The 18521-nt window shown below is 48.9% G+C and overlaps 1 protein-coding gene across 7 annotated transcripts in view; it reads right to left on the bottom strand.

Annotated features, from left to right (window-relative positions):
- The window catches only part of Dennd1a (DENN domain containing 1A), a 488183-nt gene that overhangs the window by 22437 nt on the left and 447225 nt on the right, over positions 1–18521 (bottom strand). The gene's annotated exons all lie outside the window — the stretch shown is intronic.

Genomic DNA, 18521 nt, shown 5'->3' with positions numbered 1-18521 from the left:
CTCATTCTCTCATTTTGAACAGTCTATTTCTTGGAAGGATCTATTGCTGTGCCTGTAAAAGGTTGAATGGGACTTGGGAAGGGTGGAGCCTGCTCTGCTGAACATACACAACTTGAAGAACATGCTTGGCTTTTGCAGTCAGGATGTGGATCAACAGAGGAGTAATTTCTTAGCTTTCCTTATGAAATTCTATCTCCAAAGCCAGACTTTGTTCTCTTAACAGCCTGGCGACATGTCCTGAACACAAGAAGGAAAAGGGGCAGGCAGAGCAAGGGACAGAAAAGATCTGCATACGTTCAAGACTGCAGACTCCCAGCAAGCCCTGCAGAGCCCTAGTTGGTTCCCATCCATTCAGTCACTTAATTCACAGACACACACCACCATTTGAAAATGACTACTCAGCAATGGCCAGTGCAGAAGCCAATGTACATATGTGGTGGCTTTGAATTAAGATGTGCCGAAAGTGTGAAATACACACTAGATTTCAGGGACTCAGGAAAGAATATAAAAGATCTCATTGCTAGTTTTTATACTGATATGATGTTGAAATGGTAATATTTTTGGAACTTTGTGTAAAATATCTTATAAAAACCAACCCCACCTGTTCCTTTTACCCTTTACATGCTTTACTCAGAATTCCATGTGATTCAAATGTGTGGCTTACATTACATTTTTTTCTCAGCCAGTGCTGCTGAGTCGGGCCTCCCTTGGTATGGTCTCTTCACGGGACTCATAGAAGTCTGGATCTATGTCATAGGCATCCCTGGAGCCTGAGGGCCAGAGAGTCTTGGCAGAGCAGCACTCAGAGAGCAGATGTGGGTAGAAATGAGCTGTGGCTTCCCAGCTCCTTGGTCAATAATTGGATGAGGGCTAAGCTGTAGTTGGCTGCTAGTTGGAGGTTGGCGATGGGCATGGCTGCCATGTTTCCTCCTCTTCATGGATTATAGGAAGTATGTAGGGCAGAGGGACACAGAGCCCCTAAGTCACCTCTAAGGTGCACAGGTTCTCTCAGGACAGGTGTCCTGCCCCAACCCTGCCACTTCCACTGCTTCTTTCATGCTTGGATTTCTACTGCTGCATAGGCCTCTTGTCTTGTCCCACTGTCACCTTTAGCCTGCATTATTGCCATCCCTGCTGGTGGCAGAGTGCTTAGCAGGTGGCCTCTGGGATTAGACTGCTTTAGATAGAAGCCCAGCTGCCCACTTACTCTCCAGGTTACTCTAGGCCATGACATAACCATTTCAAATTTCCCTGTCCCCATAGGAGCAGCGTGGGCAACCACACCTCTCCCCTAGTGGGCTCTTAGAATGGGTTGGTGAGATCTTACATATCCCTGCCTGTGGATATCAGCAGCTGCCACCATTAGCCAGTCTCCCCTCCTCTACCCGCTCTCTCTTCTGCACCTAAAGAAACAAACACACACATGCCCAACCATCCACTTGCCATCTGAAGTCATCTCAGGGGAAGGTGGCTATCTCTCAGTGTGTCTCCTGAGAACCTGGTCCTGGGAGAGGCATTGCTCAAAGGGGAGTTAGAACTCTCCAGCCACATGAATCTGGGAAACGCTGTGTGCTGTCTGGTCCCTTCTGGAGACTAACCACATTTGTCAGCACAGCTAGAGCTTCTGTGTCTTACACTCAACACCACCAAACTGCCCAAACCATGAACTTTTTAAAAAAGCTGCATTTTAAATTCTCTTTCCTCCTCCTCTTCCTTTTCCTCCTCCTCTTCCAAGTGTTTTTCAAGATAGGATTTCTCTGTGCCTCAGACTCACAGAGATCCACCGTCCTCTGCCTCCCAAGTGCTGGTATTAAAGGTGTGTGCCACCACTGCCTGACTCAACCTAACCTCTTTAGAACAGACTTTCTTTCCCTACAACACTCTCCGATATCCCTGGCAGGTGCAGCCTGCAGCGTACTCCTTCATTTACCCTCTGGTAGTCATAAGACTTCATGATGAATGCTCAGTGAGTGATTTTGGCTTAAAGTTCCTGCTACATTAGAAACCCAAGGGATGTTAGTTTTATTTTTGAGACAGGGTCTCATGTATCCCAGGCTAGCCTTAAGTTTGCTCTGTAGTTGAGAATGAGCTTGGACATCTCTCATCCTCCTGCTGCCTCCAGAGTATGGTGATCACAGGTGTGCCTCCACACCTGCTTTTCTGCAGCGCTCTGGACAGAGCCCAGGGTTTCAGTACTCTACCGAGTCCCACCTCCAGTGACGAAGATGTTAATTTTGCAGATTCCTGTAAGCATTTGATTTTTGCTGTTACTATCAGGAGCATGTGCTGGTTCTTTTACAACTGAACTTGGACAGCAGCTTGGTGGCCACGCTCAGCCCAGAAGCTGGCAGGACTGAGTGGGAGTTTAAAGATGCCAAGAAGGGCTGGCTTGGTGGCGCACTCCTGTAATCCCAGCAATTGGGGAGGCAGAGGTAGGCAGATAAATATGAGTTTGAGGCCAGCCTGGTCTACAAAGTGAGTCCAGGACAGCCAAGGCTACACAGAGAAACCCTGCCTCAGGAAAAAAAAAGATGCCAAGAAAGGATAATGTGATACAGCTGCCCTGGCATGACCAGATAGGTAAAAACAAAGCCCAGCCTAAGCAAACAGGACACCCTGCTGATCCTCTGAGATCACGAGTTTTCCCTGAAGGCTACCATCATTGAGGACAGAACTCTGGGGAGCTACACATGAGAGGCAGTTGTATACGCTAACCTAAAGCACACAGCTGTGGGGACACAGGCCAGTGCCACTTTCCCAGAGTGGGCACTAGAAGGAGAATGAAGTGCTCTCAGGGGTGTGCATTAAAGTCCCCAGGGGCTAAAGGAGAAAGAAGGAGGTGGTAGTGCCAATTATTAGGGTACTCTGCCACCAAGTGGGTGGGACCCTGGGGATCTGTGTGGAAGCAAGACGGCACCTGAAAGATTGACAAAGGACTGACTGTACAGTGGTGAGCAGTCTGTTCCAGGCTTCTGATGCTAAAGCATGTGGTTTTCGGATGCCTTTCTGATCATCCCATAGAGGCCAGCCTCTATCTGGGTAGCTTGGTGACTTTTGGTAAACCCTGGGCCTCAGTGTCCTCATTTTTGAGTGTAATCACGGCAGAGCAGGAATGCTGGGCTATGGTGGCTGCAGTTTCCCAAATATCTCAGGACAGATGCCATGGGTGCAAAGATGGGCATGGGGGAAAGCTGTCGGGGGTGGAAGGGGGCAAATGAATGGATGCAGTTCAGGTGGTAAGAGGGGACGAAGAAAACCAGAAAAAGATGAATGCAGAGAAACACACTGCTTTCCAGAAGGCAGCCATGATAGGGATTGAGGGAATGTGGCTCCACAGCACCTCGAGTTGGGGCTTGAGGAGACTGCAGAGCTGGGCAGGATTGGTGACAGTCATTACCATGAACTGGGAGCTTCCTGAACCCTCTGCTCTACCAACTGTGGCTCCTTGTAAGAAGCTTAAGGTACAGAGCTACAGTAGGGCCCTTTCAATGGTCCACAATGGGAGGGCAGAATGGCTTTAACAAGGAGCAGGTGGCATAGTGATCACATTGTATGTAAACCTTAGGACTCTGATGAGGGACATGAAGTTGCACAGTCTTTGGGGGCCACTGGCTAAGAATTTTGTTAATAGTGCACTTGGCATTTCCTAAGCTGGGCTGTGGCAAGAAGGGTCAGGGCTGGAGCTCCTGAAGGTCAGCACAGCATACCTGCCTTCCTGAAGGCCACACATTGGAAGGGTTCTTCCCCTGGATGCGGTTAGAACAGAGATGTATGGCTAAGGCTGGAGACTCATGGAAGAACAAGACAGCACATCCCCTTCAGCAGTGGATACTCTAGTGAGATCTGACTAAACACACAAGAAACAGTCTTTGTCTTAGGAGGAAGAGGAGGAGGAAGGGCAGGAGGAGGAGGAGGAGGAGGAGGACTCTATCTTCACAGCTGCTCTTTCTAGGCAGGTTAAGAATTAGCTCTGTGCATGTGTGTGTTAGGTCCCAGCTGACCTCTCTGGAGCTGCAAACAACTCCTTTGTCAGAACACTGTTGTGGACACTCTAAGAGCACAACTAGAGCCATGGGAGGCTCAGCGTGGGGTTCTGAGGCTGAGGCAGAGCCACCCAATTGCACATTCCTGTCATACTCTCAGGTCTTTCTGGAAAATACTGGGGACACAAGGACCTTGGTTTTCCAAGGTGTGTGCTGTCAGCCAGCCAGGCTCTGCTGAAGGACACTAGACTTTAGACATAATCAAAGAATTTCTACCTTGGGCCTAGAGAGATGGCCCAGTGGTTAAGAGCACTGCTGTTCTTCCAGAGAACTCAGGTTCAATTCCCAGCACCCACATGGCAGCCCACGACTGTCTGTAACTCCAGTTCCAGGGGGATCTGGCACCCTCACACCAATGCACATAAAATAATTTAAATAGCTTATTTAAAAAATAATCTTGTTGGGCTGGAGAGATGGCTTAGCGGTTAGGAGCACTGGCTGTTCTTCCAGAGGACCCAGGTTCAGTTCCCACATGGCAGCTCACAACTGTCTGTAATTGCAAGATCAGACATCCTTACACAGACATACATGCAGACAAAAACACCAGTGCACATAAAAAAAAAAAAAAAAATCTTGTTTCTGCCTTTTGAGTCCCTGGTTCCTGGTGAAGCAAGTTACAGGTTTATTTCCAGTATAGACAGGAAACAGAGGCCCAGAGAGGTTGCAGTACTGATATGAGGTGACACAGCAGCAAGAACTAAGGAAAGCATTCTTAGTTCATTGGACTAATCTATTCTTATCCAACTGAGTTTCCCACGTCATCTGGAATCCCCTTGTCCCCTGTGTGCCTTAAGAGAAAACAGGTGACTGGTTTGTTCATTCATCAGATAGTGGAGTCTAAAATGCACCAGATGCAGCATCCATGGGTGACAGGGACTAGAGGCAAGGGGACTACAGGGACACCATGGTCAGCACAGGGGCAGAGGAAGCATTCTTTTACCAGATGTGGGTGCATGGTAGAGGGGAGCCACAGTACTCCAGCAAGGGTAGAGTGAGGCCAAAGATGTACCTGAGGCAGGCTTAGACATGGAGGGACTGGTGGGAGGCAGATACAAGAGGGCCTTGACAGCTGGGCTAAAAAAGGTGATTTTACTTCTAACATAGTGGGAAGGATGCAGTCAGGAACACCAGAAACCTTAGTGTTCTTGAGGAGGAAATGGAAGGGAAGCCAGGTAGATGGTAACTGCTCCTCGTTAGGCATGGAGGTCTGCCCAACTTCCACTGGGACCACTGGACGATGTGAACACAAGGAGGAGGGGGCCTGAAAGTGTGAATGGCACAGAGGTCCCAGAGAAGAGCAGGCCTCTGGCCTCTGGCTCTCTGTCAGCTGTGTGGGCCAGGTAAGTATGCTCATTGGATATGAAATCCATATTTACAAGGACAGCATCTGATTTGCAGTTAATTTGTTGATGCAGCAAAACACATTGTTTCTAAAAGGTCAGGGGGGAAGTGGCATTGGAATATCAACTTAATTACCTGGGCGGCACGGATGAGCGGGCGCCCTGCACAGATGAACAGGCATCCTGCATATGGCTGTGGAATGGAAACTGTTCATCTGCTAGTCACTGACTTGGGGTGGGGGCGGAGACTGCTTAGTGTACATGAGAAAGGAGGGGGCACCCTGGATGTCTGGGGAGCAGTCTGTACATGCCATGGGCACTGCCTGTCCATCTGACACATTTGCTATTTCACAGAGTCCTCTAAGGGAGTGAGAGCTGCTGCCTTGGGTTACATAGGTGAGGGGAGTTGAGGCCTTGCCCCAGGACACACAGGAGACAGGCCAGCAGAAGAAGGTCACCATCTTAAGACAATTACTGGCTACTGGTAGACGGGGAATTCTATGATGTCTACTTTGGGATATGAAATCCCTCCATCCTTAATGGATGAACATCCTCGGACTAACCCTTTAATGTCCTTATGAGGTTAAAAAGAAAAAAAAGAAAAAAGAAAAAAAAATCACACTTCACTGTGAAGAAAAGGATATGAAATGTTAGTTAGGAGATGGAGCAGTCACCGAGGTCAAAGAGGACAAATGCTTGATGAAACTCAAGGGCTCTGCACATCGAGTTTGGGATGTGAGAGGGAGAGGGAGAAGCAGCAGTTCTCCTGGGAGGATAGTAGGGGAGGAAGCTCTGCTACTCTGGAGCCAGAAAAGGTGGGTCTGACCAGTGGGGCAATTGCCTATGAGAGATCGACTCCAAAGGTGGCCCCAGTCATTTCTGTGCTCCTTGTGGTCTGCATGCATCAGTCTTCCTTCCTCACCAGACCTCATCTGGCTGCATAGAGGGGGCTGAGGGGGAGCTGGATGGAGCCTGGGTTTCTCAGTTTGTCCTGGGAATGTGCTGGGAACAGAGCAGGCGTGAAAGAATTCACAATTACACTCTGTTGCTGTTTAACGAGGGAAGAGTTCACCTGGTTAATTTTCCTGGCTAGTATTCACATCAATACTCTGACCTGTATGTGAAGTGGACCCTGTTGGGAGGGGAAGACAAAGCTTTCTATGGCTTTACAAAGGGCCTCTGGGCCAGGAGCAAGGCTCTGCTACTCTTTGGGACTGGAAATCTGCTGTTATGCAAGGTATGGAAATAAAAGAGGGCTTCTTTTGATTTGCCTCCAAAAGGGAGTGTATTGAAGTGATATTTTTGTGGAGTGTTTCCTTTGAAATGCCCAACCAGCTCTCCGAGGCATGGCTCTCTTCTGTCCCCCAACTCCTGTCATTATTTCCAGTTCTCTTTGCCCAGCCACGACTGAGTTGATCCTGCTTGCTGGAGAGGATCAAATGCTTGTCTCTGCTTCAGAGTTTCAGCCAGGCCAGCTGCAGCATACTGGGCCCTGGTGATGTGTGCTCTGGGCCCAAGTGGCTCAGCAGGGCTTGAGAAAGAAATGGGGGATCCTTGGTCCCAAAGCATTTCAGAGGTAACAAGCTCTCATCTGATGGATATTCTTGCAAAACTGCTGAACAGGAGGGACCCTGACCTCATGGCTGAGGATGGAGTGGCCATCTGCTTGCTGAGAGTCCATCCACACAACATGGTAGGAAGGGGCTCTTTCTATAGAAGGGAGGTAGGGGGTGGGGGGGTATTGTACATCAGAGCCCTCTTGAGGGGCCAGAGGTACCCAGAACATGCCAGTCGTGCTGACCAGCCTGGGATGGAGGCCCTGCCAGTGTCTCATTCTCCAGGAGGGAAACAGAAGTCTCTCACCTTCTCTCACAGCATACAAGAAGACTTACACCTGGGGATGAGCTTCAGCCTCTGGTTTTCCTATGTCCAGAGCTTGCTATCCTGAGGTGCCACCTGTGTATGGGCTGAAGGGACATCTGTGACAAAAGGTGGTTCTGAGGGATGAGTGTAGCACTTGTGGAGGGGTCTGGGCAAGTGGTCTCCAGAGAGGCTAGGCTCACAATCCAGGCTCACTGCCATCCCCTGCCTTCCACACGTGTGTGCTACACTGAAAGCCACTCAGGCTGCCCTGAATAGCTGCACACTCTTTCCGATGTTGACAGGAGTAGTATTTTGTAGTGGTGCTGGTTAATTTGTAGTGGCATTTGTGGTTTGAAGCCTTGTCAAGATTCCTGATTACTTCCCGTGCAAGGAGCTCCGCTGACGGGGAAGTTCACATGCTGAACAAAAGCAGCCAGGCAGCTGGGAGGGAAGGCTGCATGGTGGCAGGGTGACCTAGCCAGCTTGGGGGACAGTGGCAGGGGAGGGAGGAGGGCCAGACGTGGGCCAGTGGGAGGGGAGTCCTTTGTTTTTAGTTGGTGCAGGTGCAGGGCCTGAATAGGTGGCATCCATTGGCTGTTGAAGGTCGGGTACCAGATGCGGCTGGTCGCTGGGCAAGGGCAGGGGGCTCTGCTGACTGTACCATTCTTTGCCCAAACAGAAGCAGGAGGCAGGTGCCTTGCTGCTCCCTCCACTTGATGGCCATCTGGGGTCCCACCAAGGGTGGGCTCCTGGGCAACATCTTCCAGGAGTCTCACTAGTGGTGAGGTGAGAGGAAAGACCTCCAGATGTTCTTTGATACCAACAGGAGCTGCTGGCTCTTGGCACATGCTGTGTACTAGGTCTGTGCTAGGAGCTTGACAGATAACAGGTCTCAAGAATGCCAGAAAAAGCAATATTGCCTTAAAAGGCAGAAACAGTGAGGTAACATGGCTCAGTGACTCATCGAGACCAAGCTTCACAGCTAACAGGTGGCACAGGCACAATTCAAGCCCAGCTATGCCCATGAGTACACATACTTCTCATGATAACACCACACATACACAAAGCAGTGGAAGGCAGATGGTGACATATACTCCATGAGCCCAGGGCACTGCCCCCCTCCCCCGCAATGATGCTGTTCTCTGACATCCTGGAGTTCTCTGTACTGTGAGGTCTGCTCAACCCCATGGGAAGATCTGCCTGAAGAGCCGCCTGCATTTCTCTAGGGCTGTGCCCTGGGTGGTGAGAGTTTGCTCGGTACATTAAGGGCCAGGACCAGCTCAGCAAAAGCAAGGCTCATTTATCATCTCTGCAATGGCGTCTACTCCAAACAGTACAGCAGTAGGAAACAAAAAGAAAAGCTTCCACTTAATTTTGCACTGGTATAGATAGGAACATTTCATAACCTCTCACTTCCCAACTCATGAGAACTGGGGAACGGGTCACATCTCCATGCTCAGCAAGCTATCAAGACACAGGCCTTGCCCACAGGGCCTTACCTCTTAGCCCATCACAGTTGGCCTTCTATTGCCATCACTTAGAGTACCTACTCTAGCGCTCATGTGCCCCTGTCCTTTTCAACACACACTGGTCCTGTAGCAGCCTTACATACTCATCTGACGACTTTTGCTGCCCCTCCAGGGTGCTTTCTCTTCCCTGAGGTGCTCTCCACTCTTCCCATTCCAAAGAGTGGCATACCTTGCCTCCTCTCTTCCCTAAGAGGGGCAGTCTTTGGTGAGGGAGGCTTACATTGAGACTTCTGGGTCCTGGTACAGGTCCAGCATATGGTAAAGGACATAATAAATGTTCACTCATGAGTGAGTAGCTAGCAGCAGGTCCTTTCAGGCCTTTACTAAGCACCTATACTAACCAGTTGTCCCCATCACTCAGGTTACTTTGTCCTTAGCACTAGTAACATTCCTGGCTTGCTTCTGATCAGGAACCTACTACACCCCAAACAGGGTATCTCTGTGTAGCCCTGGCTGTTCTGGAATTCACTGTATAGACCAGGCTGGCCTTGGAGATCCACCTGTCTCTGCCTCCTGAGTATTGGGATTAAAGGTATGTGCCATCACCACCCAGCCAAGAACAACTCTCAACCTGGAGCTACCCTGATCTGCCAAGCTGAGCCCTATGGCTGTTTGCAAGACCCCTTTTCTTTTCTTTCCTTTCTTTCTTTCTTTCTTTCTTTCTTTCTTTCTTTCTTTCTTTCTTTCTTTTCTTTTTTCTTTTTCTTTTTCTTTCTTCTTTCTTCTTCTTTTTCTTCTTTTTTCTTTCTTTCTTTCTTTCTTTCTTTCTTTCTTTCTTTCTTTCTTTCTTTCTTTCTTTTATGTGGGATACAGGCATTGAAGTATTAGGAAGCTTAGACGTGAAATATCCCAAAATTTCCCCAGTGTGTCTGTTAAAGAAAGACAGTTGGGTTCGATAGACAGGGAGTGGATTTTTTTCTCTCCTCCATTTCTAGGAACAAATGGATGGAGAACTTGGTTTAAAATTCCTGGACCCTGGCACACATTCCTATCTGTGTCAGAGTCTACCATCCAGAGCCTCAGCAGAGCTTAAAATCCCAGCTAATAGGTTAACAACTGTTTTTCTTCAGCTTCAAATGAAGAATATCAGAAGGCTGGGGGAATATGCAGCTTTCCAATTTGTACGGACTGCACACAGCTCCCTGCAATGTGTGTTTGACAGGACTGACATTTTGTACCGCTGTGAGATGGGAAAACGTGTGACATTTTTATTCATGGTGGCGTACGCCCTTGTAATGATCAGCTCTGGTCGCTGTGCTTACCGCAGCAGCCCCGAGCCCTCGGAGAACAAACAGGAGCCCAAGGTGCCAGCAGTTCCACTGCCTTATTAAACACCGCCAGGATCCTAACGAAGACCAACTGCTGGAAAATCTCACTGTCAAATCCTCAAGGACACTGTCAGCGCACAGCTAACTGCATATATTTTTCATTTAAAATACTGAAATCCAGCATTGTGCCATTACAACCAAGGGGAGGGGTTCCCACTCTAGCCATTCTGTCAGCTACTTCTCCCGAGTTCCAGATGTTGGAACCAGATGCCCAGTGGGAGTCAGAGCTCAGAGAGGGGTTGTCAGAGATGGACACAGACCCTGTGAAAACCTAGCCGAGCTTTCATGGTGAGGGGCTGAAAGTTACAGGGCTTTTGGAAGAGTCACTTGGAAGTCTACTCACTGGCTCCCTTTGCAAGCCAGAGTGAATATGCATAATTAGAAAATCCTTTTGGCCCAGCCAGCCATCTTCCTGGAGGTGCAACCTATTACATCCTGCAACTCGGTGCTAATCAGCCTTCTGCTCAGCAGCAGACCTCAAGACATCTGCAGGAACACACGGCCACAGTAGGTGTCACACCTTGGCAGAAAGGCTGTGTGTTAGGGTACCCACCTGTGATCTCACCAGTTGCCTCAAACTAAAGGCCTCAAGGTCACAGGACCCTCCCTCCATTTCAGTGGCCACTTCTGATGCTGATGCACACTGATGGATGGCAGCTCCTTGCAGCCCCTACACTGTTAAACTAGGTGACTTGGTTATGGCTGAACATTAATATTGCTGCATTTATTTTGTAAATATACATTATTTATACAGTGCCTCTATTTCCATACTCCAGCCCTGATGCACCAAGATACAGTGGTATTTATTTGTGGGATCCTTGGCGTAAAAGGCCTAACAAGCTGCCAATGGGTTCCAATGGGTTTGCAAGAATGGCCAGTGGCTGGCTTGAAACAACCCATGTTCTCTACCCAGCATGGCACAGGTATAAGTTTTTAAAGGCATCTTGGGATGGTGAAGAGCTCACCATCTGGGCAGGGAGACCACAATAGCCCATAGCCTGGGATGGAAGGAGGAAGCCATGGGGAGTTGGACGAAAAGGCACACGACTCGGAGAACAAATAGGGCTGCAGGGACAGTAGAGTCGCACCCATTTCAGGGACATAGGCATGGTAGCTCTCAGCTGGTCTTAGCTTTGGACTGTAGAGGAGGTCTACTCACCGACTGCACAGCCCAATGGACACTCCCTCTCACAGGCTGTGCTGCAAATCTCAGCTGAGTGTGTAGAGCAGAAGTGCAGCCAGTGTCTAGCTTTATGTCACTCCACTTCAATCTCCAACAGCTCCTGTGGAGGGCACTTACTTCCTGCTGTGCTCTGGCCTGAGTCTCCTAAACATCTCCTCACCTTCACTCATGTAATCAGCATCCTTGGTTGAGCTCCCCAAGTTCTCACTTGAAATATTAGTGATGTCATTAGTGGTTGTTCTAGCTTACCTACTTCTGTCCCAGCTGTTCAGGTTCCAGATGTCAGTCTCTTGAATACAACCTGTTCTGGGCTCTAAGTCAACAATGGGGTATAATTTAAGCTCCCCTAAGGCTTGGCCACTTCCCAGCTCTTATCTGCTTGGCCTGTGGTGCCCATGCTGGCCCTATTTCCCTGAAGTCTCATTCCCTTGTCTGGAATGCTAATCTCCACCTTGGCTCTGTTCTCACCTCCTTTTTCTTTTTAAAGATTTATTTATTTATTATTATGCATACAGTACTCTGCCTGCATGTACACCTGCAGGCCAGAAAAGGGCATCAGATCACATTATAGACGGTTGTGAGGCATCATGTGGTTGCTGGGAATTGAACTCAGGACCTCTGGAAGAGCAGCCAGTGCTCTTAACCTCCGAGCCATCTCTCCCAGTCCCCAGGATGTTCCCTCTTCTAAGATGCCTGCTCTGTTCTCCACTCCTGCACTTGTGCCCACTATGGCCAGTACACTTGCGTCCATTATCATTTTCTCTTTGTGGTGTTTGTGGACAGACTCTCCCAGCCATTGAACCATGGAGGGAGGAAACATCTCATTCTCTGTGACCCAGAGGCCTCAGCCCCTGCCACACCTCAAGTATGTCTGATGAGTTAAAGAGTGAGTTTATGAGGTCTAGAAAGAATTAGTGTTGTGTTGGCAGAAAGACTAAGGTCTCAGACTGTCTGCTCCTAAGGTGGGAGTGATGTGTGCAGGAGGCTGGCACGCAGCCTTGGATGCAGGGAACTCCTGGTACCGCCCAGCTCTGCCAGGTGGAGAAGAGGGCACGAAAGCACCTGAGTCTTTTCTGAGCACATTGCCAGGCACCTGGTGGGCATTTAGAAAATACCTGTGTTAAAGCTACTGGTGCTGGGACAAAGTAAAGCTCCACATACAGGCTGATGGCATAGGTCTTAGGCAGGAAAGGGAGAAATGCAGCAAAGTGACCTTGACCTTTTCTAGTCAACCAAATGCCTGGGGAAGTAGGTAAAGGTGATGGAGAGGGCTTGGTGACAGGTGAGGAGAACCCAGACTCTGGCTCAGATGGCTATGCCTAGTTTGAATGCTTGTCTTGCCACTTACTCTACAACCTTGGTCAGGTGCTTGACCTCTCTAGAAAAAGACTTGCGTGCAGTGTGTAAGGCTGTTGAGAAGGTTAAGTGTCATGAGGCTTGGAGGGTGCCTGCTCCAGCACAGCAGGTCCACACTGTCCAAGAGCCTCTTCAGTGCACCTGACCCCTTCTGATACTACATCTCTTGGTTGGTCCTGTGACTCCCTTCTCAAGAGCACGGACAGGTTAATAATTTCCCTGGTCCATAGGCAGTGTCCAAATGAGGGCTGGATGGGGGAATGTGCCATGGGTAGCTCCTGGACACATACAGTGCCACTGAACAGAACCTCTGGCCTAGCCAAGGATACCAAGGTGACCCCTCTTCCCACCTCTGTCCCAAGGATTCTAATCTGATGCCTCCTCTGGTCTCACCGAATCAGACTCCCTGCTCTTGTCCTTCTAGTTTCAATATCTTCATGGCAGGAGCTGGACTTGGAGTGGCTCTGACACAGGCCTTAAAGGAATGCTGTTTTTAGGTCCTGGTCGGTGTCTTGGCAAAGGCACCCTACTGTCATGCTGCTAAGTGGGGCTGGGCTTAGGGGCACTGCTATACACAAGGGGATTTTGGAGCATATGGGCACTGGGCACCAGGGAACAAACTCCTCTCACTCTTGGCTTCTGCTTCATTGAATGGATATGGCTCACTCAAGGCACAAGGCGGGCAGGCCTGCAGCTCCTTTTCCTCACTCAGCTCCAGGTCACTTCCCACATTTTCAAGGGGGGCTTGTCTGCGCCAGATATAGCCATGAAGCCAACACTATACCTTATTAAATTATCAGCAGGAAGTAGCTGGCATGGACAGAGCTGTACCAGAGTGACTTGGGAGAAGCCGGGGAGGACTTAGTGGAGTAGGGGAGCTTGGGTAGGGCTATGGGATTCTGGGGATACAGCAGAAGAGGAAAGGTTCCCTGGTGGTGGAGATGGCAGGAGTTGATTCATATTGGGGCTCTTCCTACACCTAGCCTGGAGTTTTGGCCTGGAGCAGGTGTTCATAAAGAGCTGGTAAATAAATAGATACAAGGTGCCCAGGGTTAGAGAGGAGGAAGAACTTAGGCCAAGGTAGGGGAGCCCTACAGAGTCTTACTGAGTAAGCAGGAACTGGCAGGAGTGAAGGCTGGTGTGCTAGTCTGCTCATACAGGGAACCCAGAGCGGGGATGGGAAGCACATTCTGGAGGGCTCATGTCACTCCTTGCAGGGTTTTCTAATGCCCCTGGGGTGTAGAGGACTGCTGCACTGACCCCTTGCTTGAGCTAGGGAGGGGCAGTGTTAGAAGTCCAAGGACAGAGTAAGCCATTATAGTAGCTGAAACTTCTGAAACAGAAAGAAGGTAGAAATAGACATTTGGAGGGACTGGAGAGAGTTAGTGGCTAAGAGTGCTTACTGTTCTTTCTGGGGACCCAGGTTTGGTTCTTAGCACCCAGAAGGCAGCTCACAGCTGTCTGCAACTTAAGTTTCAGGGGCTTTAACACTCTCTTCTGACTTCTACAAACTCCTGCATGTACATGGTGTGCATGTACACTTAGACACACATACACACACATAAAATTAGAAGAAAAGAGAGTGTCATTAGGAGGTGTCAGAACAAAAGTGGTGCTAGAAACTGCAGGCACATCAGCCCTAGGGCTCTGCACCAGGTCATGTCAGCACCTTGGAAGGATGCCATCTATGGGCAGGGAGGACAAAACACAGTTCGCAGACACAGGGCCCACTCAGGCCTTCTTCCTGCTTAGAACAAGAGTTTCAACCAGTTAGGATGCCCAGATTCTATTACTTGGTAGTTTAGTTGGACCTTTCTGGAGGCTAGACCTTGGGCTAATGCAACAGTTTAAAAGGTAAGCGCTCTCCAGTGTAGGCACTGGACAAAACAAGTGTGGGCTACCTAGGACAGGGGTGGGGAGTCTAGGCCTCCACATGATGTCAATTACCCATTCTAGAATGGCTTAAACAGCAGCCATGTGTAGGTTCTCCAGCTTGGAGCCTTCCCCAGGTATCCAAGACACAGCTGGAAGAAGCTGCTCCCATTGGTCTTAGGTTAAAGGATCTGGTCCAGAGTGAGAGGGTTACTGAACACTGCACCCAGGTTGTTCTGACATGATCAAGTTGACTCTGAGAAAGTAATGGGCCCCTCCTATGGATTGGATAGGGAACAAGGCCTAAACTAAAACAGTTGGGGTTTAACTGCAAAGGGCAGACAAGGCCTCGGGAACACCTCTTAGCAGCCACAGGATTGGGGGTTCTGTGAAGTAAGGGGCACACTGATTGCAGTGGTTGATTTCACAGATTGGCACAGCACCCATGACCTGGTTCATGGCTTTTCCCCACTCCTAGCTATGACTGCTGCTGACCCTGCCACTCTCCATCCGAAGAAGGCAGGCTTAAGTCTTTCATCTGGGAGACCCAGTTCTAATCTCCCTGGCTGGCACTGACATATCTGCATGCCTGTCCTCTTCCTTCTATCTCTCCCCCACCCCCTTCTTTTGGTTGGCTTCATTTTGTTTTGTTTTTTTGCTATTTTTGTTTTTGTTTTGAGACAGGGTTTGTCTATGTGGTCCTGGCTATCCTGGAACTAGCTCTGTAGGATGGACTCAAATTCAGAGACCCACCTGCCTCTGCCTTCTGAGTGCTGGTATGTAAGGCATATACCACCATCACCACCTGACCCTGCCTCCTTAAATCTGCAGTTTTACTTGATGTCTGCCTTTGACTCTGCATGCTCCTCTGATCACAGGTTCACCTCAGCTCTGGGTATGAACTTTTCTCTGGAACAGGATAAAAGGTGAGGACGATTTTCTGTTGGGCCTTCTGCACATTATTAGTTTGATCTAGTCCTCCTGCTTTTGAGAACAACCTTTTAGCTCCTGTACTGGTTCTTTATCTCTGAGGTGTGTGCACTCATGGGATTTATCCACAACAGGCAGGAGACCCTCAGCCATGGTGACTGGCTAGGAGAGAAAGGCTCAGAATCCAAGTTGGTGCAGTTAGTCATGGTCACAACTTATGTGGAAGTTATAGCTAGAAGGGTGTGTTCTGCAGTGGTAGGTCATATGGCCACCACATAGGACAGTCTGTTGAGAGTGGTCCTTGAAAAAGTGGGGGAAGGCCTGGCTAACTTGACTTGATACCAGAGTTGAACCACAATCATAGCTGATATGAGCCAACAATTTATTTTTTGGATTTTATATCTCTTGCTTGTCCACATACCCCAATCAACATAAATTCCTAATATATGTCCTTCCTTGGTCTTCAGAGTTGACCTGGTACCTGGCCTGGCCAATATCATCAACTCTTACACATACCCACGTGGCTCTGTACTTATCTCCTTCACAACCACCAGGAAAGCACCCAGCATGCTTCTGTAATTATTGGTGGATTTGGGTTATGGTGTCTCCACCAGGTGCAGGATACCAGTGCCGTTGCTTTAGCACCAAGTGAGGCACAGAAATGTTAAGGAGGGCCTGAGGTCTGGAAAGTAACCAGAAACAAAGCCTTACTGTGGTCCAACATCCGCAATCCAGGGCCACTGGCCCAGCTTCTGCACTGGATTAATGGTGTGCACTATCAAGAAATTGCTATGTTCTCAGCAGAGCTGGAGGAGATCTAAGCTTTAGGCCATAACATGGCCTGAAATGAACTCTGACTTCTGCCTCTGAGCTGCACATCCCTGCACAAGTCCTCATTATCTCCATGCCTCTCCTGTTCTCACTAAGGGAGATAAGCCTTGAGACCCCTTCCCAACACGATGGCCTGGTGGATCACATGGCTTAGTCCATTGCAATGGCAGTGGCAGCTGACACTAGAGCAGAGACCTCAGGTCTCAGCACAGCACAGAAGCTCAGTGCTATTCTTCTCCCTCAGCTGCTCTTAAAACCAGCCAGTAAGATGGTTCAACCTGATGCTCTGGCCTTTAGGTCCCAAGAGGAGGGTGGTGTCAGGGGAGATGCACTGTCACCTCAACTTTCTGCAACCACCCTTCAACTGAGTGAGTGGAACTGGTGTGGTCTGACAGGCGCTGTTCTGAGGCAGAGTTCTGATGACTGCCCTACTCATGCTGCTCAACCCTCTAGTACTGCTAGCCCCCGAAAATGAGAGGAGTGCTTCTTAAGGAGGCCTTCTGAGTTTCCACCATCTGAGCTCTCTTTATTACGATGACTGACTGAGGGAGTATGTGTAGTGCATGTGCATGTGTGTGTGGGCATGTACACCTACTTGCCTATGCATAAGTGGAGGCCAGAGGTCAATGTCTGGTATCTTCCTCAACTATTCTCTACCTTGAGACAGGGTTTCTCAGTGAGCCTGGCCAGCAAGTCCATAGGATCCACCTCAATAGACCGACCCATCCACCCCTGTCATGCCTCACAACTTTGTACAAGGGTACTGGGGATCAAATTCACGTCATCATGTTTGCATGGCAAACACTTTAGCAACTGAGCTACCCTCCAACCCTCAAAGATGTAGTTTTCAAGACAGAGTCTTCCTATGTGGCCAAGACTGGCTTCAGGCTTGTGGCAATCTTTGTCTCAGCCTTCCAAGTGCTGGTTTTGCAGGCCTGATATTTGCAATTTTATTCCATATAACTCAGAGATGAGGGCCTCTTTTTCTAACAGTTCTCCTCTCCCTCTCTTAAAATATGTCCATGTGACCTTGGGGTTCAGAGGAAGGGTGTCTCAGTCCTCTGACTGGTCCCCCAGTTCTACCATGGGACATTTATGATTGGCCTTAGGACATCATAAAGACATAAACAGTACAATGTGACAGGCTCCCAGTTCTTACCACTGCCTCGACTTGGAAACGGATCCTTATTTATGGAAAGGGAGTGTGCAAATAGTTTTTGAGTGCCAATGGAATATTTTCCCCCCAAATGAACAGAACTGTAAGTATCGCAACTGAAATGAAACCAAATACCTTGTGGGATACATAGGGAGAAGTCAAACAATAGTCAATTAATTATGATCCAATTTAAACATCTATAGTAATAATAAAACTTCTGTGTGTTTACAGACTTCTCCATGCCAGGTCCTGTTGAAGACTGTAGACTTCCTAGAGGTTCATGTTCTCATGGGGGAAGATAAGCACTAAAGAAACAGTCATAAGGCTGTGTGTGCAGAGTCCTGGGGTAGATACAGAGAAGAGCAACCACCTCTTCCTACAGGAGCCAGGAGGTTTACAAAGGACCTGCTCTGGGTTTGAACATACAGACGTGAAGGACTTCCTGTGTCAAGGGGGTAGATGGGATTGTTAGGGAGTACTAGGAGCATGGCAGTGAAGTGGCTGCCTACAAGGCCATATGGGTTCTACAGTAAGAGTGTTGATCAGGAGGCACAGTACACTGAGTGGTCATGTGTCCTGTTCCAAAGGCTGTGAGAGAGGTGATGAAGAGGAGGGGACTGAGCAGTGTTCAGGGTGTCAGGTTCTGAGGTAGGAGATGAGGCTGTGGAAGGAGCATGGCAGGGAGTGTATGTTTGAGATATGAGGAGAACTTAGGACACCTCTGCAGGTGTGCATGATGAATTGCTGAACTTCGGGGAATTAAGTGTGACTTTCAAGCTGAATGGGCAGAAGGGACTTCTCAGGACACTCAGAGCCAAGGGTGTAGAGGGCATTTGTTGGCTGGGTAGCATTTGCAGCTCAGCATGGCAGTAAAAGAGATGGTACTTCATTGGGATTCTGGTTTAAACAGCTTAAAAACATTTTTTTTTTTTTAAAAAGAGCCAGGCATGGTGGTCCATGTGTTTAATCCTAGGCAGAGGCAGGAGGATCTTAGTGAATCCAAGGCCAGCCTGGTCTATGTGGCAAGCAAGTTCCAGGATAGCTAGGATTACCTATAGAGATTTTGCCTTAAAACCAAAACAAAGCAAAA

The sequence above is a fragment of the Acomys russatus genome, chromosome 24 (genome assembly GCF_903995435.1).
Source record: "Acomys russatus chromosome 24, mAcoRus1.1, whole genome shotgun sequence".
Classification (NCBI taxonomy): Eukaryota; Metazoa; Chordata; class Mammalia; order Rodentia; family Muridae; genus Acomys; species Acomys russatus.
Note: the sequence above shows the minus strand (reverse complement) of the source record. Positions and strands in the feature narration are given on the sequence as shown.